The 23,498-nt window shown below is 39.7% G+C and overlaps 1 non-coding gene and 1 pseudogene across 1 annotated transcript; both read right to left on the minus strand.

Annotated features, from left to right (window-relative positions):
- Nucleotides 1-2,476: 2,476 nt before the first annotated feature.
- LOC127748496 (uncharacterized) lies at nt 2,477-6,658 on the minus strand (annotated as a pseudogene).
- Nucleotides 6,659-18,960: 12,302 nt separating this feature from the next.
- LOC127740302 (small nucleolar RNA R71) lies at nt 18,961-19,068 on the minus strand. Its single transcript, XR_008000981.1, has one exon. It is a non-coding gene; the product is annotated as a small nucleolar RNA R71 (small nucleolar RNA).
- Nucleotides 19,069-23,498: the final 4,430 nt, after the last annotated feature.

A 23,498-nucleotide genomic window follows, 5' to 3' on the forward strand; every position in this document is an offset into this window, starting at 1 on the left:
CACACTCAAAGTGTTCTTCATGTTCTTCATAAATTCTTCAGATTCTTTCTCTGTTTTTACCCGTTTTTCAGTCTTTTCAGCAACCGATTTTTACTACAATTCATAATAAATTTGCAGCAACTAAAACCCCATCTTTTCTTCATGATTTCAACACAAATTGAACCTCAATTTAAGCTTAGGGTTTTGTTTTTCCAGCTGCCCAAGAACATGAACTTTAAAGCTTGAATTTCATCAAATTTCATCAGGATTTCACCAAATTTTCACCAAGAATAAATCATATATGCAACCAATTTTTAGCACAGCCAAATAATACAACATTCACACATCTCAAACACAAATAATCAAGATTAATTTCGTGACACCCTACCTGGTTTTTCTGCTCCTAATTCAATTAAACGTTCAGGTGGTCCCTAAGCACTTTTTCCTCCTAAATCACATCAAGAAAACACATATTTAACCATGTTTCCTTGAAACCGAATCAAAAGAGAGATGGTGCAGCCAACTCACCTTGATCCCAGCCTTGATAAGTCATATGATCATGTAGAGAAAGAAGAGAGGATCATTTTGGTCGGATTGGAATTTTGATTTGAGTTTTAGTTCAGCAGAAATCAAGCTTTGAAGATTTGGAACTAAGAACTTTTCTCTCTTTTTCTCTCTACCTATTTTCGGCCACAAAGTGAAAATGAGCCAGCCTTGGGGGTTTTGGGGGTGTAGGGTGAGTTGTGATTGGTTGGCTTGGAGGTGGATTAAAATAATATTAAAATATCTCAGGTGTATAACTACTAAAACTAGATGGATCGGAACACTTGCAAAAACATCTCTAAAAATTATTTTCTGAGCTACTAGCATAAATGACACTAGTAACATATTTATTATGAGAATAAAACATGAATAATGAGGCCTTAGCATTGCTAAAGTCATCAGAGAGTGCTGGTGCTAAGCTGCACCAGTAAAATGTGAACCCGGTTAAACCGATTTTCTGTTTTTAACTAAAACTGACCAGGTAACCTTATAATATCATTCAAGAAGCTTCTAATACTCATATAATGATGATATTACCCTATTATCTCTCTTCTCTCATGAATCGAGTCTGGGTCGTGAAATTGAGACTATTTACAAAAAACCGGATCAAAACTCCTAACCGATACGGTTCAAAAACTATGTTCTTCATAACTGCATTATCGAGCTTGCATCATAAAAGGTGCTAGCTTAAAGATGACATAATGACAATTAGGATTGAGATACATGATAATATATCAAAGCTTCTCCCCTTACTGATCCTCCACATATCAAAGGTTCTCCCCTTACTAATCTTCCGGAGAAATCCGTACTTTCAGAAAAGATCTCGTGTATTCGAAAACTGGGGTTGTTGCATTCTACCCTCCTAACAGAAAATTTTGCCCTCAAAATTTCAGTTACCTGAGAATAGATGCGGGTAATCAGCTTTCATCTTATCTTCGAGTTCCCAGGTGTGCTCTTCTTCTTCTCTTTGTCCCCAAGCTATTTTAACCAAGCGAACAATTTTGCCTCTTAGCTGCTTATCGCTTCTTTCTACGATCCGAACTGGTGATGCTTTATATGTCAAATCGTCTCGTAACTGTACTGTCTCTGGTTGTAAAATGTGACTCTCGTCGGGAATATATTTCTTAAGTTGCGAGACATGAAAAACATCATGAAGGTTTGATAGATATGGAGGAAGGGCTACTTGATAAGCTACTAGACCGACTCTTTTAAGCATTTGGAAAGGTCCTATGTATCGAGGGTTAAGCTTTTTAGTCTTAAGGGCTCTACCTATTCCAGTAGTCGGGGTTACTTTAAGAAAGACATGGTCTCCCTCACTAAACTCTAAGGGTCTACGTCTATTATCGGCATAGCTCTTTTGACGACTCTGTGCTGTCTGGATCTTCTGGCGAATCCCCTTTATCTTCTCAGTAGTTTCTTGCACTAAGTATGGACCCAAGACACTAGCTTCTCCGTCATCATTCCAACACAATGGTGTCTGACATCTCCTTCCATAGAGAGCTTCATATGGTGCCATCCCGATACTTTGTTGGTAACTATTGTTGTAGACAAAATCGACCAACGGCAAATATTTATCCCAACTACCTTGGTTATCCATCACACAAGATCTTAGCATGTCTTCCAATGTCTGGATTGTCCGCTCTGATTGTCCGTCTGTCTGAGGATGGTATGCTGCACTTATATGCAATTCTGTTCCTAAAGCTTTCTGGAAAGCTCCCCAGAATCTGAAAGTAAACCTCGGATCTCGGTCTGAAACAATTGATGAAGGTATTCCGTGCAATCGTACAATTTCTTGAATATATATCCGTGCCAGCCTTTCTAAGGTATAATCAACTCGAATCGGAAGGAAGTGCGCTGATTTTGTCAACCTGTCCACAATTACCCAAATGGCATCGTGTCGCGTTGAAGTCCTTGGCAATCCCATGACAAAATCCATAGTGATCTGCTCCCATTTTCATTGTGGTATTTCTAAGGGTTGCAGGGTTCCTGATGGTTTCTGGTGTTCCACCTTCACCTTCTGGCAAGTTAAACATTTTGAGACATAATCAGCTACATCTTTCTTTAAGCCCGGCCACCAGAACATTTGTTTCAAATCCTGGTACATCTTTATTACTCCAGGATGCATAGAAAATCTACTTTGATGAGCTTCTGCAAGAATCCTTTGCCGTGAATCTCCAGAGCTAGGCACACAAATTCTGTTCTTGTATCTCCAGAGACTGCTACGATCTAGTCTTACAGCTTCTGGTTCTTCTACTTTCATCCGTCTCAGCATCGTCATCATTTCTGAGTCCTGTGCTTGTGCTTGCTGAATCCTAATCTTAAAATCTGGTGTTATATGCAACTGCGCCAAATAGACTCCATTTGACGTCTCAGTCATAGCCAACTTAAGGTCCTCAAATTCCGCAAGTAGCTTCTCTTCCTTTATCATCATCCAAGAGATACTCAAATTCTTCCTGCTCAAGGTGTTTGCCACCACGTTTGCTTTTCCTGGGTGATAACTTAACTTAAAATCATAGTCCTTCAGGAACTCCATCCACCTTCGCTATCGCATATTAAGATCCTTCTGGTCAAAGATATACTTTAAACTTTTGTGGTCAGAGAAAACTTCTAGTTGAGCGCCATACAAATAGTTCCTCCAGATCTTCAGAGCAAACACCAATGCAGCCAACTCTAAGTCATGCGTCGGATAATTTCGTTCATGAGGTCTCAGCTGCCGGGAAGCATAAGCCGCCACATTTTTGTCTTGCATCAGCACACATCCAAGTCCTTTATGAGAGGCGTCACAGTATACTTCAAAAGGTTTCTGTGGGTCGGGTAGTACTAATAAAGGTGCAGTTGTTAACTTCTCCTTAAGCATCTTGAAACTTCTATCACACTCAGCCGTCCAAACGAACGGAACTTCCTTTCGTGTAAGGTAAGTCAAAGGTAAGGCTATCTGTGAAAATCCTTTGATGAACCTCCGGTAATATCCAGCAAGTCCGAGAAAACTCCGAACTTCTGTAACGATCGTAGGTGGTTCCCATTGCACTACTGCTTCAATTTTTGAAGGATCCACCGCAATTCCTCCCTGTGATATAACATGTCCCAAAAATGCCACCTTCTCTGTCCAGAACTCGCACTTTGATAGTTTAGCATATAACTTTCGAGTCCTCAGTATCTGCAATATAGCCCTTAGATGCTCTTCATGCTCTCTTTCTGTCTTCGAATAGATAAGAATATCATCTATGAAAACTACTACGAACTGATCAAGGTACGGACGGAAAATACGATTCATGTAATCCATGAAAATCGCAGGAGCATTAGTTAGTCCAAACGACATAACTGTATACACATAGTGACCATATCGAGTTCTAAATGCAGTCTTCGGTATATCTGACTCTTTCACTCGAATCTGGTGATAGCCCGATCGCAAATCAATCTTCGAAAACACAGTTGCACCTTTTAACTGATCCATCAAATCATCTATTCATGGAAGTGGATACTTGTTCTTGATAGTGACTTTATTTAACTGTCGGTAATCTACGCAAAGTCTCATTCCACCATCCTTCTTCTTTACTAGCAATACCGGAGCTCCCCAAGGTGATGCACTAGGACGAATAAATTTCTTCCCAAGTAGCTCATCCAACTGCTTCTTCAACTCTGCAAGTTCCAGTGGTGACATCCGGTACGGTGCTATGGAAATTGGTCTGGTTCCAGGTATAAGTTCAATGCTGAATTCTATCTCCCGCTGAGGAGGAAACTCAGGTATGTCGTCCGGGAAAACATCAGGAAATTCCTTCACCACTCGGATTTGTTCTAAGCTTACTTCACTATCATTTGAGCTAGCTACTAACAGAACGTACCCCTCACAATCACTCCCGTCTAAGGTAACTCTTACAGAATTCAGATATAAGGTATATGACAAAAATGGTTTAATATCTAAACTATCAGACGGAATAACAGCAGTTCTTTCAAAGCAATCAAAGAAAACATGATACTTGGACAACCAATCTAATCCTAGAATAACTTCTAAACCACATAGAGGCAAATAGATTAGATTATGTATAAAAGTTTTGTTCTTAATAGTGAATGGTACTTGCAGGCACACTAAACTAGTCAAAGCATTTTGGGACGCAGGTGTATGGACAATTAGATCAAAGTTCAACTCAGATAAATCTAGTCCCAGCTCACGAGCAACAGTTAAAGAAATAAAAGAATGCGATGCACCCGAATCATACAGTACAGTTAGAAATCGATTCTTGACGTAACACTGACCTTGGATCAGGGCATCTGATTGCATAGCATCATCAGCAGTCATGGCAAACACTCGACCTTGTTGCTGGGTTCGTACTGGATTCCGAGCAAATATCTTTGGGCATTCCTTAGCAATATGTCCAGTTCCTCCACATCTATAACAATTGAATATTCCAAACAAACACGGCTTAATACCATGATCCTTCCCACATCGCTTGCATGTAGTGTTCACCTGCACCTGTTGAGGTCGTTTGCCATTATCCTGCCTCGTTCTACCTCCGTTTCCACCCACAGCGCGAGCAGGAACGTTACCAGCTTGTGGATTCCTTCGCTGTGGCACACCAGGTGTCTTGAAGTTTGTCCTTCGTGGTTGCCAATTATAGCTATTGTAGTTCCTTGGTAGAAATCCTTGACGACTTGCTTTAGAGGCAATTACCTTCTTAGCACATTCTTCCACTAACTTACACTTATTAACCAGCTCAGCAAAATTTTGTATCCCCAATGGAACTACTGAACTCATCAGATCCTCACGAAGGCCCCCTTTGAACTTCAAACACTTCCATTCTTCAAAGTCAACAGGATTCCCTTGGCAGATCTTGGAGAAATGGCACAAGTCATCAAACTTACGGGCATATTCTGCAACAGTTGTGTTACCCTACTTCAAGACCTTAGAGTCCTTTTTTTACTGCCGACCTCAATTGGGGGGGCATTGTGCCCTACCACAATATTGACTACGAACGTCGGGGGATGGTCAACATTTCCCAGGGGTTCCTATCTCGGCTTAATGGGTCGGCCGCAATCTTCCTCTGAGCACTCTCGCTCGCGCTTCCTTGGTTCCTTATGAACTGGGAGAACTCGATCAGCTTACCCTCTCGGATGGCTTGCTCTAGGGCGTCTTTCAAGTTGAAGCAGTCTTGAGTCTTCTGGCTGAACTCCTTGTGGTAATCACAGCATAGGTTCTTATTCCCGCCTATTCTTTCTTTCAATTTCTAGGGTCTGGACCGGATTCCTTTGTCGGCTATCTTTTGGTATACCTCCACTATGGGTGCTGTGAGTGGGCTGTAATTGGTAACCTTCCTTGCCGGTGAAATGGCTTAGATTGCTTCCCCGAGGTCCCCTGCTTGGGCATTTCTCTTGGTTTGTCTGTGTGTTCGGCCTGCCGGAGGAGGTTTGGGGGCTGCCGTTTATTGGCTGCCACTACCTGGCTAACCTCTTCATCGTTGATGTATTCCCTTGCTACATTCTGAATTTCCTGCATGGTCCAGACAGGTTTGGTGGTGAGGTATTTCCTGAAGTCTTCATTTAGAAAGTCGTTTGTCAAATAGAGGATGGCCACTGAGTCAGTTAAGCCTTCAATTTCCAGACATTCTTCGTTGAACCTGTCCAAGAATTTCCTAGTTGGTTCTCCACTTCTCTGGGTGACCCCTAGCAAGTTGATTAGGTGCTTAGCCTTGACTATGCGTGTGGTGAACCACACCAGAAAGCCACGGGAGATATCTATAAAGGTCGTGATGGACTCTTGTGGGAGTGCATTGAACCATCAGATTGCTGGGCTTGCCAGAGTTATCGGGAACGCACGGCACCTGACTGCATCGCCTACTCCTTCCAAATTCATTCTGGCCTCAAAGGCCGTCAGATGTTCTTGGGGGTCCTTCGTTCCGTCGTACCTCATGTACGAGGGCTTATCGAAGTTTCTCGGTAGCCAGACCTTGAGGATCGAGGGATGGAAGGGGATGGCCCCATGATAACGAGCTCTGGTCGTTTCCTGGCCTTCTCCCTTTGTGTTTCTTTGTGATTTTTTGATCTGTCTCGGGTAGTTCGGGAGACCGTTCGAGTATGGTCTTCTTCCTTGTTCCTTGTTGAGCTTCTTTCTCGGCTTTCCATCCTTGTCGAGGGGGAGCATGTTCGGGAAGGGCTGGGGTTGTGGTAGTGGTAATCCCTCAATGTCAGCTCTCTTTCCAAGTTCTGGTCTCTGTGCCTAAGTTCCTACATGATCTTGGCGTTGTCGCCTCCTGTACCCCCAAAAGGGCATCTCTCGAGAGTCTTGGTGTAAATCAGTCGATCTTGTTGGGTCGCTGATCATGACCGCTCGTGAGACTGAGCCGTGGAGCTTGCCCTGCTTAAGCGGGACTGACGTGGCAGAAATTGGTAGATTAAGAAATTAATGTAAGAGATACGTTGTAAGTACAATTCTCAACCAACAAAAATCCGCTCATAAATTTAGAAGCGTTGTGACAAAATTAGAATAAATATACTAGGAGTATGAGTCCCAGGTCGTCTCCCAATGAGTTACAGGAAGATGTGCTATTTTATTAATCAGAGGTTTTCCGAAATGTTTTTTTTTTAGTTTGATAAATATGAAATTAAATCAGAGAGTTTATGTAATTCAAATAGAAACCTTGACCAGGAGAAGATTAATCAGAAGTTCTATCCTTGTTGGATTTCTCTCAAGATCAATTGATAATTGAAGGTTGTTTTTACTTAGTTATCCTTTACTGAGTAAAAAAAAGTTAAGTAAGTTGGAAGTCTACTTCTATTCACAAGTTCTAATCCTCTCCCTTGGGAAGGATTAGTGTTAGTGACTAGAGAGCCAGCCAACAATAAATCCAATTACAATTTAGCTCTTGAGTATTCCAACTCAAGGTTCTCCTTTTAATCAACTCCCAATCAAGTTAGAGGACTACTCCATTATCATGAATGTAAACTTCACAAAATTAGAAAGGGAAATAAAGAAAGACATGATAAACAATAATCAAAAAGATCAATTAAAATTAAAAATGGTTCTTGTATTAATAAATTATAAAAATAATCCAATTGTAACTCTGGCCAAATTAAGGATATGAAAGAGTAAGCGAAAAGTAAGGAAACAAACTAGAATGACGAAGTCTTGGCAGAGGTAGTAACTCTTCTCAATATCCCAATCCAAAAAGCAAACAAAATTCTAAGAACTATGAATGTGTAGAGAGAAAACTTAGAGGAGGAGTAAAATCAGATCTAAAAACTAAAAAACTAAGATTATGCGGAATGAGAATCGTCCTTAGTCTCTGCATGTTCTCTGGCTCTAATCTGCGTTTCTGGGCCGAAAACTTGGTTAAAACGGGGCCCAAAATTCACACCAGTGATTTCTGTAAATTCTGCAGATCGTACATGTCACGCGACCGCATCGTCCACGCATTCGCGTCATCTAGCATTTTTCCTTTCCACGCGTGCGCGTTGTCCACGCATTCGCGTCACTCGTGCAGATTCCAATCCACGTGCTCGCGTCAGAAATGTGTTCGTGCCGCTGTGATTTTCTCCAATTCGCGCAGATGCATGAGCCATGCGTCCGCGTCGCTTCTCGCTGGTCATCTCCTCAATTTCTTGTGTTCTTTCTATTTTTGCAAGCTTCCTCTCTATTCTCTAAGACATTCCTGCACTATAAAGCCTGAAACACTTAACACACAGATCACGGCATCAAATGGTATAAAGGAGAATAAAAATATACAATTAAAAGATCTTTAGGAAGCAAGTTTTCAATCATAGAACAATTTTGGGAAGGAATTGTAAATACATGAAAATCATATGAATAAGTGGGTGCAGACTTGATAAAACCACACAACTAAACACAATATAAATCATAAAATAATGGTTCATCAACCTCCCCACACTTAAACATTAGCATGTCCACATGCTTAGTTGAAAGAGATAAAGTAAATGAGTAGGGACATGTAAAACTCATGCAATGCAATACATATATATATATAAGTTATACAGTAAGAACAGATAAAAATACAAGAAGATAGCTCATGAAAGCAGGGAACATAAAATTTAAGCATTGAACCCTCACTGATGATGTATGTGCACTCTAGTCTCTCAAGTGTATAGGGTAATCACTCTACTCTTCTCTAATCATGCTTTCTAAATTTTGTTCTACACCTAACCAATCAACAACATTTAATGAACCAATGCAAACATCATGAGGTGTTCTAGGTTTTAATGGGGCTAAGGTAAGGGTAAGGGTATATATGGCTAAGTGAGCTTATAAATTGAATCTTTAATTAACCTAAGCTTTCACCTATCATATATATATATTCTATATAACTTCAAATTTCATACCTAGCTACCTAAAATTTCACTTTCACATTCCATACTCATGTATTAACTTTTATTTTAATTTTATCACATATGCATTTATCTTTGAACTTTAAGTTAGTATTGGGGTAATTTTGTCCCCTTATTTATTTATTGAATATTTTTGGATTTTTTTTAACATGAAAATAAACATAGCTTATCAATGCACATAGATTTTTAATTTTTCTTATAGTTTCACATGAGTAGGTACCCAAATTCCCATTATTTTATCATGACACATTCCCTTATTAACCTTTGTTCCCACAATCTTCCCATACTCAATTAACACACAATTCTATCTTAAGCTAACCAAATATTCAATTGGGATATTTAATTATTTTTTCGCTTAAGGCTAGTACATGGTTACATTATTTAACCATAAACAGTGGCTAACAAAGGTAATTTAAAGGGTAGGCTTATTTGGGATAAGTGAGCTAAACAAATAATGGCTTCAATCATATACAAGCATATAAATATATTAAATATTGGACATATAGGATGAAGCAAAATATAGATTACAATCATAGAGAAGTAAACACACAAGAATAAAACAATTATGGTTAAATAATGTAACCATGTACTTAGGCTCAAAATCTCACGGGTTGTGTGTTCTTGGCTTTTTAAACTATGTTCCAGATACAACTTCAAGAAATTTAACATAAAAGTTTTTATTTAAATTAGTGAAATTTTTTCAAAAAATAGTGTCTTACAAGAAACTTATTATCTTTTCAATCAAGTAGAACATGCATGCAATTAACCTATTACTATGCAATCTATCCTATTCTACGAAAGAAAAAACTAACTAAATATCCTATTTTATTGGTGTTAAGGAAGAGAAATTACCTCTGGAAGTCAGGTACTGACCGACCTCCCCACACTTAAAGCTTTGCACCGTCCTTAATTCCATCTGTTAGGAACAAGGGAGGGCTGGTAGCAGTTTTTCCACCATCGGAACCGTCATCACTCCCTATGCTGGTGAAGGAGGTGGAGTTCAGAGTGTCTAGGTCTTTCTCAGGTCTGTGGTTACCTGTGAGTAGCTTCTTGAGGTATTTGAAACGGTGCTGGTTGCGGCGCTCTCGTAGCTTCGCTTTCTGTTCTTGCCAGACCAACCTCTCCAGTAACTGATGGAGCAGCTGACTTGTTGAAGTTGCTTAGGGTGTGGAAGGAGGAATGTTAGCAGCTGGTTCTGCAGGCTGGCTGGTAGTGGCTATTGGCGGCCTGAGATATTTCCCGTTAGGGACGTACTAATTAACCCGTGGAAGCATGGCTTTGGTATCCCCAGCTCTGTAGGAGACTCCGACTGCTGAGACAAGATCTGAGACCAAGGCGGGAAAAGGTAAGTGTCCCGCAATTTGTACATGTCCCATAGCACTTCGGATGTGTCTTGGTAAGTTTAAAGGCTGGTCTGTAAGGATGCACCATAGTAGAACGGCCATGTCTGCAGTGAAGGAGGACTCATGAGTGCTCGAAAAGACGTAATAGAACATAATCTGTGCCCATACGTGAGCCTCCAAGGTAAGTGCGGAAGCCGATATTCCCTTAGATCAGAAACAATGGTATCCATAAATCCATCTGCTGCCAGGTTATGTGATAACTCTGAAAACGGCGTCCCAGTCAAATTGGTACGTCTGGCGTTTGAGTGCGACTTCTTGAAATGCATTCATTCCTTCTGGAGCAGAGGAAAGATCTAGAGCTCACTGAATGGCCTCTTCTATAATGGGGACTTGCATCTGACGGACATAGACAGATTGCATGGTCGACATGTGAAAATTAGAGTAGAATTTTACTACCTGTGAAAGATTAACCTACCGTGACTATCTCCGTAGGAATCTCCATTTTCTTCGTTCAATTTGCGGCTCAACAAAGGTAGCAATGTTGGTCGAGAGGATAAGAAGGTATTCATTGTTGTATTTACTGTCTACCAAGATAGGGAACATCTGCTCACAGTAGCGGTTAGAAAACCGCGCAGTGTCCTTTGCTTGGAAGCCTTTTTCTTTTTCATCGACCTTGATGATCCTCTTAATTCTTTTTGTTGAGGGTTTAACTGCCGTTGAAGATGGCTCTGCTACTAATGCTCTTTTTGTTCCTCTCTTTGCTGGTGGTTTGGGAGTAGCTTTCTCCTTGCCTTTTTTGGTGGCCATCCTGAAAAGGGAAAAGGATGTTGGTAACACATGGTCTAGACTACATGTGAAAAGTTTATCAATGGAATTATAGCAAGTGCATGTGATGACAATTGAATGCAAGATGTTTATTGGCATGCCGGCAAAGGCATGAGTAGCATGGATCAAGCATTCAATGTCCAAGTTAGATTATCAAGTCTGTCAAAGTAACAATATGTTTGTATGGACAATTATATATAATTAATAAAACATAAAAAGGGTTTTGTGAAAAATAGGCATTAAAGTAGGATAACATAAAAGTAGTGCATGATGCCATACGAGCTTTTTCATAAACACTTAGCATGCATGGTAAATAAGTTATTGAAATTATTAAATTGAACATGCAAGCAACCCTATAAAAAGGAATATATAATTGTCAAATAATTCCTGAATAATCCACAAGCAAAATATAGAAAATAATGACCCAAATAAATTTTCAATACCAAAAAAAGGTTTTAAGAAGAAAAAGGAAAAAGAAAACATAGATAATGAAAGTAAAAATAAAAAGAAGAAGACAACATAAGAATAAGAAGAGAAAAGTAAAGAGGGAAGAAGAAAAGAAAAACCTTGATAATGGCAGTGAAAAAGAGGAAGTAGAAGGTGAGAAAGAAGGAAGAAGGAAGAAGAAAGAAATAAGAAGGGATAAGAAAAATCAGGATTTGAGGAAGAAAAGATAATATATTTGGCTGATCTGGATAAGCTGTGAGCGCATGTGACGCGAACGCGTGAGTGACACGGTCGTTGGTGAGTGGTGCTTTCAAGTGACGCGAACGCGTAGGTCACGCAGTCGCGTGGTTTGATTTGTGCTTTTGGCGCGAGACCAGCCTCGTGTTCGCGCAACTCTCTGTTTGAAACTCATTTTGGCAAATTTTAGGGTGACGCATTCGCGTGGTTGATGCGATCGCGTGAATGGCCATTTTTGAAAATGACGCGGACGTGTGAGGTACGCGTTCGCACGACGGGGCTTTGTGCTTCTAGCACCATTCCAGCCTAGCTCCATCATAACTTTTTGCCATACACACATTTACGTCGATTTTACAGGGCCACGCGTTCGCGTGGGTGACGCGGACGCGTGGGGAGGCTATTTCGTGAACGATGCAAACGCGTTAGTGATGCGGTCGCGTGGGCGAGTTTGTGCCAAAGGCACGCCTCCAGCCACACTTTTGCGTGACGCTCTGTTCAATTATGTTTCCTTCCCTATGTACCTGTGATGCGGACGCGTCAGCGACGCTTATACGTCGCGTGCATTTTTTTTATATATATGCAACGTGCAAATGAAGATGCAAACTATATGTACTAATAATGCGGAGAGTTATTGAAAAAGAAAATAAAGAATAGAGAAAGGAACGATCATTCCATGGTGAGTTGTCTCCCACCCAGCATTTTGCTTTAACGTCCTTAAGTTGGACGCTCCACTAGCTCAGTCTTTTGCTGTTGGTGGATCCTCCAAGAGGAATATCTCTAGCTCCTTGTTTTTCTTCATCTTCTCACCATGATATAGCTTTAAGAGATGTACATTGACTTTGATGAATTCAGAGCTTGAAGGATGACTCGGGTGAAAAACTCCGTATGGCTCGGCCTTCTCTACTCTATAGGGACCTTCCTATCTGGACCTCAACTTACCTGGCATGAGTCTCAGTCTGGAGTTGTAAAGGAGGACTAAGTCCCCAGGTTGGGACTCTCTCCTCTTGATGTGCTTATCATGCACAACCTTCATCTTTTTCTTGTACAGCCTGGAGTTCTCATAAGCTTCTAGGCGAAGGCTTTCTAATTCTTGCAGTTGCAACTTTCTTTTAGCTTCGGCTTTCTCAAAGCACTCTTTCACTGCCCAAATGGCTTTGTGCTCTACCTCAACTAGGAGGTAGCAGGCTTTTCTATAAACTAAGCGGAAGGGACTCATCCCAATGGGTGTCTTGTATGCTGTTCTGTATGCCCAGAGTGTATCTTGTAGCCTGGTGCTCCAGTCTCTCCTATGAGGTTTGACTATCTTCTGCAATATACGCTTTATTTCTCTGTTAGACACCTCGACTTGCCCATTAGTCTAGGGATGGTAGGCTGTTACTACTTTATGAATTATCTCATGCTTTTTCAGTAATCCTGTTAGTCTCCTGTTACAAAAGTGGGTGCCTTGATCGCTCACGATTGCTCATGGTGATCCAAAGCGACAAATGATATGGTTTCTAACAAAGGAAACAATAGTGTTAGTATCATCATTGCGGGTAGGAATTACTTCAACCCATTTTGAAACGTATCTACAGCTAACAATATATAAAAGTAACCATTAGAATTTGGAAATGGACCCATGAAGTCAATGCCCCAAACATAAAAAATTTCATAGAAAAGCATAATCTGTTGAGGCATCTTATCCCTCTTGGATATATTACCAAACCTTTGGCAAGGAGAACAAAGATTTACAAAATTCAGCAACATCTTTAAAAAGAGTAGGCCACCAGAATCCACAGTCTAGAATTTTTCTAGCTGTTCTTTGAGAGCCAAAATGTCCTCCACTCTCAGATGAGTGGCAAGCCTCTAAAATGGACTAGAATTCTGATTGAGGCACACACCGTCTAATTACCTGGTCAGCACCACACTTCCATAAATATGGATCATCCCATATATAATATTTGGACTCGCTTTTCAGCTTGTCTCATTGATGCTTAATAAAATTTGGAGGAAAAGTGTGGCTAACTAGATAATTAGCTACAGGTGCATACCAAGGGACTACTTCAGATACTGCTTGTAGGTTATCAAATGGGAAATTATCATCTATAGGAGATGAGTCATCCTGAATGTGCTCAAGGCGACTCAAGTGGTCTGCCACTAGATTCTGGGTACCACTCCTATCCTTAATTTCTAAATCAAATTCTTGTAGTAGTAGTAGTATCCAACGTATAAGCCTTGGTTTGGATTCCTTTTTAGCCAATAGATATTTTAGAGCTGCATGGTCTGAGTACACTACTACTTTAGCACCAAGTAAATAGGCTCAGAATTTATCCAGAGCAAAAACAATAGCAAGAAGCTCTTTCTCAGTAGTATTGTAATTAGACTGAGCAGCGTCTAAAGTCTTAGACGCATGAGCAATTACAAAAGGATCATTACCTTCATGCTGAGCCAGCACCGCTCCTACTGCATGATTGGAAGTATCACACATAATTTCAAATGGCTGACTCCAGTCTGGTCCTCTCACAATTAGAGCTTGAGTCAGAGCGATTTTCAGCTTATCAAAAGCTTGCTTACAACTTTCACTGAACTCAAACTCAATATCTTTCTGCAGCAATCTGGATAAAGGCAATGCTACCTTACTGAAGTCCTTAATAAATCTCCTGTAAAAACCTTCATGGCCAAGGAACGAACGAACTTCCCTCATGGAAGAGGGGTAAGGTAAACTGGAAATAACGTCCACCTTTGCTGGATCTACGAAAATGCCAGTATTAGACACAACATGTCCTAGTATAATCCCTTGTTTTACCATAAAATGACATTTTCAAAATTCAATACAAGGTTCATACTAACACATCTATCCAACACTCTAGATAAACTATCCAAGCAAAGGCTAAATGAATCACCATATACGCTAAAATCATCCATAAAAACCTCCATATAGTTCTCAATGAGGTCAGAGAAAAAACTCATCATGCACCTTTGGAAAGTAGCTGGTGCATTGCATAAGTCAAAGGGCATTCTCTTATAAGCATAAGTTCTAAAAGGACATGTAAAAGTAGTATTTTCATGATCTTCAGGAGCTATATGAATTTGAAAATAGCCTGTATAACCATCTAAAAAGCAATAATGGGATTTACCTGACAGGCGATCAAGCATCTGATCAATGAATGGCAAGGGGTAATGATCCTTGCGAGTGGCTTGGTTGAGACACCTGTAGTCAATGCAAACTCTCCATGAGTTCTGCACTCTGGTTGTCAGAAGTTCTCCACGCTCATTTCTTATTGTTGTGACTCCAGACTTCTTGGGCACCACTTGCACTGGGCTGACCCATTCACTATATGAGATGGGGTAAATGATATCTACTTCAAGTAGCCTGGTCACTTCTTTCTTGACAACTTCTAAGATGGTGGGATTCAATCTTCTTTGAGGTTGACGGACAGGCTTTGCTCCCTCTTCTAAGAATATTATGTGCTCACAAACTTGAGGGTTGATGCCTACTATATCCGCCAAGCTCCATCCAACTGCTTTCTTATGTTTTCTCAACACACTGAGTAGTTGGTCTTCTTTTTGGGAAGTGAGTTCCCTTGCAATGATAACTGGGAACTTCTGCTCGTCCTCAAGGTAAGTGATGAGTGGATAATTTATACGCTTTTTGGCATTATTTTTAGGTAGTTTTTAGTAGGATCTAGCTACTTTTTGGGATATTTTTATTAGTTTTTATGGAAAATTCATATTTCTAGACTTTATTATGAGTTTGTGTATTTTTCTATGATTTCAGGTATTTTCTGGCTGAAATTGAGGGACCTGAGCAAAAATCTGATTCAGAGGCTGACAAAGGACTGCTGATGCTGTTGGATTCTGACCTCCCTGCACTCAAAGTGGATTTTCTGGAGCTACAAAACTCCAAATGGTGCGCTCTTAATTGCGTTGGAAATTAGACATCCAGGGCTTTCCAGAAATATATAATAATCTATATTTTGCTCGAGTTTTGACGATGCAAAATGGCGTCAAAACGCCACTTCTCTGTCCTATTCTGAAGTCAAAACGCCAAACTGGCATAAAAGTTAGAGTTAAACGCCCAAACTGGCACCAAAGCTGGCATTTAAATCCAAGAGAAGCCTATACATGTGTGAAGCTCAATGCTCAGCCAAAGCACACACCAAGTGGGCTCGGAAGTGAATTTCTGCATCCTTCACCTACTTTTGTAAACTCTCGTAGCTAGTTTCATCATAAATAGGATCTCTTACTATTGTATTTTAATCTTTTGATCATCTTTTGATCTCTTGATCATATTTTGGGGCTGGCCTCACGGCCATGTCTGGACCCTGTTCTTATGTATTTTCAACGATGGAGTTTCCTCACACCATAGATTAAGGAGTGGAGCTCTGCTGTTCCTTGAGTATTAATGCAAAGTACTATTGTTCTTCTATTCAATTCAAGCATATTCTTGTTCTAAGATATTCACTCGCACTTCAACCTAATGAATGTGATGATCCGTGACACTCATCATCATTCTCACCTATGAACGCGTGACTGACAACCACTTCCATTCTACATAAGATTGAGCGTGTATCTCTTGGATTCCAGGTCCACGACGCATGGTTGCCTCGCCTGACAATCGAGCCTTCCATTCCGTGAGATTAGAGTCTTCGTGGTATAAGCTAGAATTATTGGTGGACATTCCTGAGATCCGGAAAGTCTAAACATTGTCTATGGTATTCTGAGTAGGATCTGGGAAGGGATGACTGTGACGAGCTTCAAACTCGCGACTGTAGGGCGTAGTGACAAACGCAAAAGGATAGTAAATCCTATTCCTACATGATCGAGAACCAACAACTGATTAGCCATGCGGGAAACCGTAGAGGACCATTTTCACTGAGAGGATGGGAGGTAGCCATTGACACCTGTGAAACCCAACATACAGCTTGCCATTGAAAGGAGTATGAAGGATTGGATGAAGGCAATAGAAAAGCAGAGATTCAATAGGAACAAAGCATCTCTGTGCACTTATCTGAAATTCTCACCAATGAATTACATAAGTATCTCTATCTTTACTTTCTGTTTATTTATCTTTTAATTATTAAAACTCCATAACCCATTTGAATCCGCCTGACTGAGATTTACAAGGTGACCATAGCTTGCTTCAGGCCGACAATCTCCGTGGGATCGACCCTTACTCACTTAAGGTTTATTACTTGGACAACCCAGTGCACTTGCTAGTTAGATGTGCGATGTTGTGAAAAAGAGTAAGATTAAAATTGTGCATACAAATTGTTGGCGCCATTGTGTATCACAATTTTGTGCACCAAGTTTTTGGTGCCATTGCCGGGGATTGTTCGAGTTTCGACAATTAACGGTTCATCTTGTTGCTCAGATTAGGTAATTTTCTTTTCAAAATTTTTTCAAAAAATCTTTCAAAAATTTTTTATTTGTTTTCATTTTTCTAAAAAAATAATTTTCAAAAAAAAACCCAAAAAAATTCATAAAATCATAAAAACTCAAAAATATTTCATGGTTCTTGTTTGAATCTAGGGCCAAATTTTAAGTTTGGTGTCAATTGCATGATTTTAATTGTCTTGCAATTTTCGAAACACATACATTATGTTCTTGATGATCTTCAAATCGTTCTTGCTGAATTGCCTTGTTTGATCTTCATGATTTATTGAATTGCACTGCATGATGTTCTACATATGCATTCTTTGCATTCATATGGCCCAAACATGAGAAAGTTCTAAGTTTGGTGTCCTCCATGTTTTCTTTCATTAAGAAAACTGAGTTCTTAATGTTCATCTTGATCTTCAAGATTATTCTTGGTGTTCATCTTGACGTTCATAATGTTCTTGTATATATCTTGTGTTTTGATCCAAGAATTATATGTTTCGACTCATTTTTTTGTTTTTCAAAATTGAAAACATATCTTCTTGAATAAAGGATTTAGCAAAATGAAGATCCAAGAACATAAAGTAGAGGAATTACAGAGAGAAAGGTGGGCATTCAAAACGCCAAGTGAAGAAGAAAAACTGGAGTTTAAACGCCAGCCAGGGTACCTGGCTGGGCGTTTGAACGCCCAAACCATGCAGCAATTGGGCGTTAAACGCCCAAAACATGCAACTCCTGGGCGTTTAACGCCAGGATGACACAAGGAGAGGAATTTTGTTTTCAAATCAAATCTTTTTCAAATCTTCATATTTTTTTAAATCAAATGTTTTTCAAATCAAATATTTTCAATCAAATCTTTTTCAAAATCATATCTTTTCAAACATATCTTTTTCAAAAAAATCAAATCTTTTTTTAATTTCCTTTTCAAATCTTTTTCAAAATAAATTTCAATCATATCTTTTCAAACATATCTTTTTCAAATCATATCTTTCTCAAAATCGATTTCAAAATCTTTTTATCTCTTTAAAAATTGATTTTCAAATCTTTTTCAACTAACTAATTGACTTTTTTTTTGTTTTACTATTTCTTATCTTTTTCAAAACCACAGCCAATTTTTCAAAAATTTATTTTAAATTTTATTCTTTTTATTTTCGAAAATTTCTTCCCCTCTCTCATCTTTTTTCTATTTGAACACTAACATTCCTCCTCCATTGTCAATTCGAACTCCATCTCTCTTGTGTGTTCAAATTCTTACCTCATCCTTCTATTCTTGTTTTCCTTTGACACCTCAAGGAATCTCTATACTGTGACATAGAGGATTCCATATTTTCTTTGTTTTCTTCTCTTTCATATGAGCAGGAATAAAGATAAAGGCATACTTGTTGAAGCTGATCCTGAACCTGAAAGGATTCTGAAGAGAAAGCTAAGAGCAGCTAAAGCACAAAACTCTGAAGAGGACCTCACTGAAATTTTCGAAAAGGAAGCAGCAAAAGAAACAAGTATGGCCGAACCAAACAACAATGCAAGGAAGATGCTTGGTGATTTTGCTACACCAACTTCCAACTTCTATGGAAGAAGCATCTCAATCCCTGCCATTGGAGCAAATAATTTTGAGCTAAAGCCTCAATTAGTTTCTCTACTACAACAGAATTGCAAGTTTCATGGACTTCCATCAGAAGATCCTTATCAGTTTTTAACTGAGTTCTTACAGATCTGTGATACTGTTAAGACTAATAGAGTTGATCCTGAAGTCTACAAGCTTATGCTTTTCCCTTTTGCTGTAAGAGACAGAGCTAGAACATGGTTGGACTCACAACCCAGAGATAGCCTGGACTCTTGGGATAAGCTGGTCACGGCTTTCTTAGCCAAGTTCTTTCCTCCTCAGAAGCTGAGCAAGCTTAGAGTGGATGTTTAGACCTTCAGACAAAAAGATGGTGAATCCCTCTATGAAGCTTGGGAAAGATAGAAGCAACTGACCAAAAAGTGTCCTTCTGACATGCTTTCAGAATGGACCACATTAGATATATTCTATGATGGTTTGTCTGAATTTTCCAAGATGTCACTGGACCACTCTACAGGTGGATCCATTCACCTAAAGAAAACGCCTGCAGAAGCTCAGGAACTTATTGAAATGGTTGCAAATAACCAGTTCATGTATACCTCTGAGAGGAATCCTGTGAGTAATGGGACGCCTCAAAAGAGAGGAGTTCTTAAAATTGATGTTCTGAATGCCATACTGGCTCAGAACAAAATATTGACCCAATAAGTCAATATGATCTCTCAGAGTCTGAATGGATTGCAAAATACATCCAACAGTACTAAAGAAGCATCTTCTGAAGAAGAAGCTTATGATCCTGAGAACCCTGCAATGGCTGAGGTGAATTACATGGGTGAAGCCTTTGGCAACACTTATAATCCTTCATGGAAAAATCATCCAAATTTTTCATGGAAGGATCAACAGAAGCAAGGCTTCAATAATAACAATGGTGGAAGAAACAGGTTTAGCAATAGCAAACCTTTCCCATCATCATCTCAGCAACAGACAGAGCATTCTGAGCAGAATTCTTCTAGCTTAGCAAACATAGTCTTTGATCTATCTAAGGTCACTCTTAGTTTCATGACTGAAATAAGATCCTCCATTAGAAATTTGGAGGCACAAGTGGGCCAGCTGAGTAAAAGGGTTACTAAAACTCCTCCTAACACTCTCCCAAGTAATACAGAAGAGAATCCCAAAGGAGAGTGCAAGGCCATTGATATAATCAACATGGCCGAAACCTTAGAGAAGGAGGAGGAGGACGTGAATCCCAATGAGGAAGACCTCAGGGAACGTCCAAAGATCAGTAAGGAATACCCTAATGAGGAACCAAAGGAATATGAGGCTCATGCAGAGACCATAGAGATTCCATTGGATTTTCTTTTACCATTCATGAGCTCTGATGATTATTCATCTTCTGAAGAAGATGAAGACATTGTTGAAGGGCAAGTTGCCCGATATTTAGGAGCAATCATGAAGCTAAATGCCAAGCTATTTGGTGATGAGACTTGGGAGGAAGAGTCTCCCTTTCTCATCAATGAACTGAATACATTGGTTCAGCAAACTTTACCTCAAAAGAAATAGGATCCTAGGAAATTCTTAATACCTTGTACCATAGGCACCATGACCTTTGAGAAAGCCCTGTGTGACCTGGGATCAGGAATAAACATGATGCCACTCTCTGTAATGGAGAGACTGAGAATCTATGAGGTACAGGCTGCCAAATTCTCATTGGAGATGGCAGATAAATCTATGAAAAAGGCTTATAGACTAGTAGAGGACGTGCTAGTGAAGGTTGAAGGCCTTTACTTCCCTGCTGATTTCATAATCCTAGACACTAGGAGGGATGAGGATGAATCCATCATCCTTTGAAGACCCTTCCTAGCCACAGCAAAAGCTGTGATTGATGTTGACAGAGGAGAGTTGACCCTTCATGCGAATGAAGGATGCCTTGTAGTAAAGACTCAAGGTTTCTCCATCTGTAACCATGGAGAGTAAGCATGAAGAGCTTCTCCCAATACAGAGTCAAATAGAGCCCCCACATTCAAATTCTAAGTTTGGTATTGGAAGGCCACAACCAGACTCTAAGTTTGGTGTTGAGGGATCTCAACCATACTCTGATCATCTGTGAGACTCCATGAGAGCTCACTGTCAAGCTATTAACATTAAAGAAGCACGCCTCCCAATTTTATTTTAATTTTATCTATATTATTTTGTTTTCTTTTAGCTTGATGATCATGTGAAGTCACAAAGACAATTACAAAAATAAAGGAAAAAAAATAAAAACAGCATTGAAAATAACACACCTTGGAGGAAAGACTTATTGGCGTTTAAACGCCAGTAAGGGTAGCAAAATGGGCATTTAAACGCCCAATCTGGCACCTTTCTGGGCGTTTAAACGCCAAAATAAGGCACCAGACTGGCATTTAAACGCTAGAACAGGGCAACAAAGTGGCGTTTAGACACCAGAACAGGAAGGAAAGCTGGCGTTTAAACGCTAGAACAGGGCAGCAAACTGGCGTTTAAACGCCAAAATTGCACTCTACGGCATTGTGAACGCCCAATTGTAGCAGGGATAAAGAATTCCTTGGCCCTTCAAGATCTATGGACCCCACAGGATCCCCACCTCCCCCACCTCTCACTTTCTCCCTCTATCTCCTCCATTCTCTTCTTCTTCCCCTTCTTTCCTTCTTCCTTTGCTTGAGGACGAGCAAACCTTTTAAGTTTGGTGTGGTAAAAGTATTACTTTTTATTTTTCTATAACCATTTATGGTACCTAAGGCCGGAGAAACCTCAAGAAAGATGATAGGGAAGGCAATTTCTTCCTCCTCCGAGTCATGGGAGATGGAGAGATTCATCTTAAGGTTCCATAGCTCAGTAGTAGAGCATTTGACTGCACATCAAGAGAGCCCACTCATGAGCCTCAACAAGAGCATGAAGAAATTCCTCATCAAGAAATCAATGAGATGTCTCAAGGGATACATTTTCCTCCACACAACTAAGGATGGAGCAACAAAGGCAAGAAAGAGACATTGAGGAGCTCAAGCACTCCATAGGATTTTCAAGAGGAAGATGCCCCCCTCACTAAGGTGGACTCATTCCTTAATCTCCTTGTCTATTTATTTTTCTGTTTTCGATTTTTATGATGTATGTTCTATCTATGTTTGTGTCTTCACTACATGATCATTAGTGTCTAGTGTCTATGCCTTAAAGCTATATGAATCCTTCACCTCTCTTAAATGAAAAATGTGCTTAAATACAAAAGAACAAGAAGTACATGGATTTCAAATTTTATCTTAAAATTAGTTTACTTATTTTGATGTGGTGGCAATACTTTTTATTTTCTGAATGAATGCTTGAACAGTGCATATTTTTTATCTTTTTGTTTATGAATGTTAAAATTATTGGCTCTTGAAAGAATGATGAACAAAGAGAAATGTTATTGATAATTTGAAAAATCATGAAATTGGTTCTTGAAGCAAGAAAAAGCAGTGAAAAATGGCAAAAAAAAAGAGAAAAGAAAAAGAAAAGACAAGTAGAAAAAGCCAATAACCCTTTAAACCAAAAGGCAAGGGTAAAAAGGATCCAAGGCTTTGAGCATCAGTGGATAGGAGGGCCCAAAGGAATAAAATCCTGGCCTAAGTGGCTAAATCAAGCTGTCCCTAACCATGTGCTTGTGGCATGTAGGTTCAAGTAAAAAACTTGAGACTGAGTGGTTAAAGTCGTGATCCAAAGCAAAAAAGTGTGCTTAAGAACTCTGGACACCTCTAACTGGGGACTTTAGCAAAGATGAGTCACAATCTGAAAAGGTTCACCCAGTTATGTGTCTGTGGCATTTATGTATCCGGTGGTAATACTGGAAAACAAAGTGCTTAGGGCCACGACCAAGACTCATAAAGTAGCTGTGTTCAAGAATCAACATACTAAACTAGGAGAATCAATAACTGATGCCAGGGCAACTTGGCTAGTTTTACTAGCCATTTTTTGTATGCTTTAGGTTGGTTTCATGCATTTTCTTAGGAAATAAGCAAGTATTTGGTTGAAAATGCAATCATACCATGATTCAAGCAAACATTGTGAATTTTGAATGATTTCATGAGAATTATGCATGAATTGAATGATAAATTGGATGATACATGATCCCATGATTAAGAGCAAGACTTTGATGCACTTTGTTTGATTGATTTCAGGTAACAAGAAGCAGAGAAGAGCCACGTTAGTGGCTACGTTAGTGCCACTAACGTGGCCATTAACATGGAAGAAAAACAGAAGCCCCAACGTTAGTGAGAAAGTTAGTGGCATTAACTTTGAAAAAGGAGAGCATGGAACGTTAGTGGTAAAAGTGAACGCCACTAACGTTTGCGAAGCAAAGAAGGCCTACGTTAGCTTCCACATTAACTACATTAACGTGGTAGTTAATGTGGAAGGAAAGGGAAACGCCAACGTTAGTGGAAAAAGTGAGTGCCACTAACGTTTGTGAAGCAAAAAGACCCACGTTAACAGCCACGTTAACTACATTAACGTGGAAGTTAACGTGGAAGGAAAGGGAGATGCCAACGTTAGTGGAAAAGGTGATCTCCACTAACGTTTGCGAAGCAAAAAGATCCACGTTAACAGCCACGTTAACTACATTAACGTGGAAGTTAACGTGGAAGGAAAGGGAGATGCCAACGTTAGTGGAAAAGGTGATCTCCACTAATGTTTGCGAAGCAAAAAAGACCCACGTTAACAGCCACGTTAACTACATTAACGTGGAAGTTAACGTAGGCAAAAATCTCACCTGGCAGCCTGACCTTTCCTTCTTCAAACAAGAATAACTTGAGCCACAAAAATCCAAATAAGGTAATTCCAAAGGCATTGAAAAGTAGGATTCCAGAGCTTTCCAAGCATATATGGCA

This window comes from Arachis duranensis, chromosome 6, assembly GCF_000817695.3.
Source record: "Arachis duranensis cultivar V14167 chromosome 6, aradu.V14167.gnm2.J7QH, whole genome shotgun sequence".
Lineage (NCBI taxonomy): Eukaryota > Viridiplantae > Streptophyta > Magnoliopsida > Fabales > Fabaceae > Arachis > Arachis duranensis.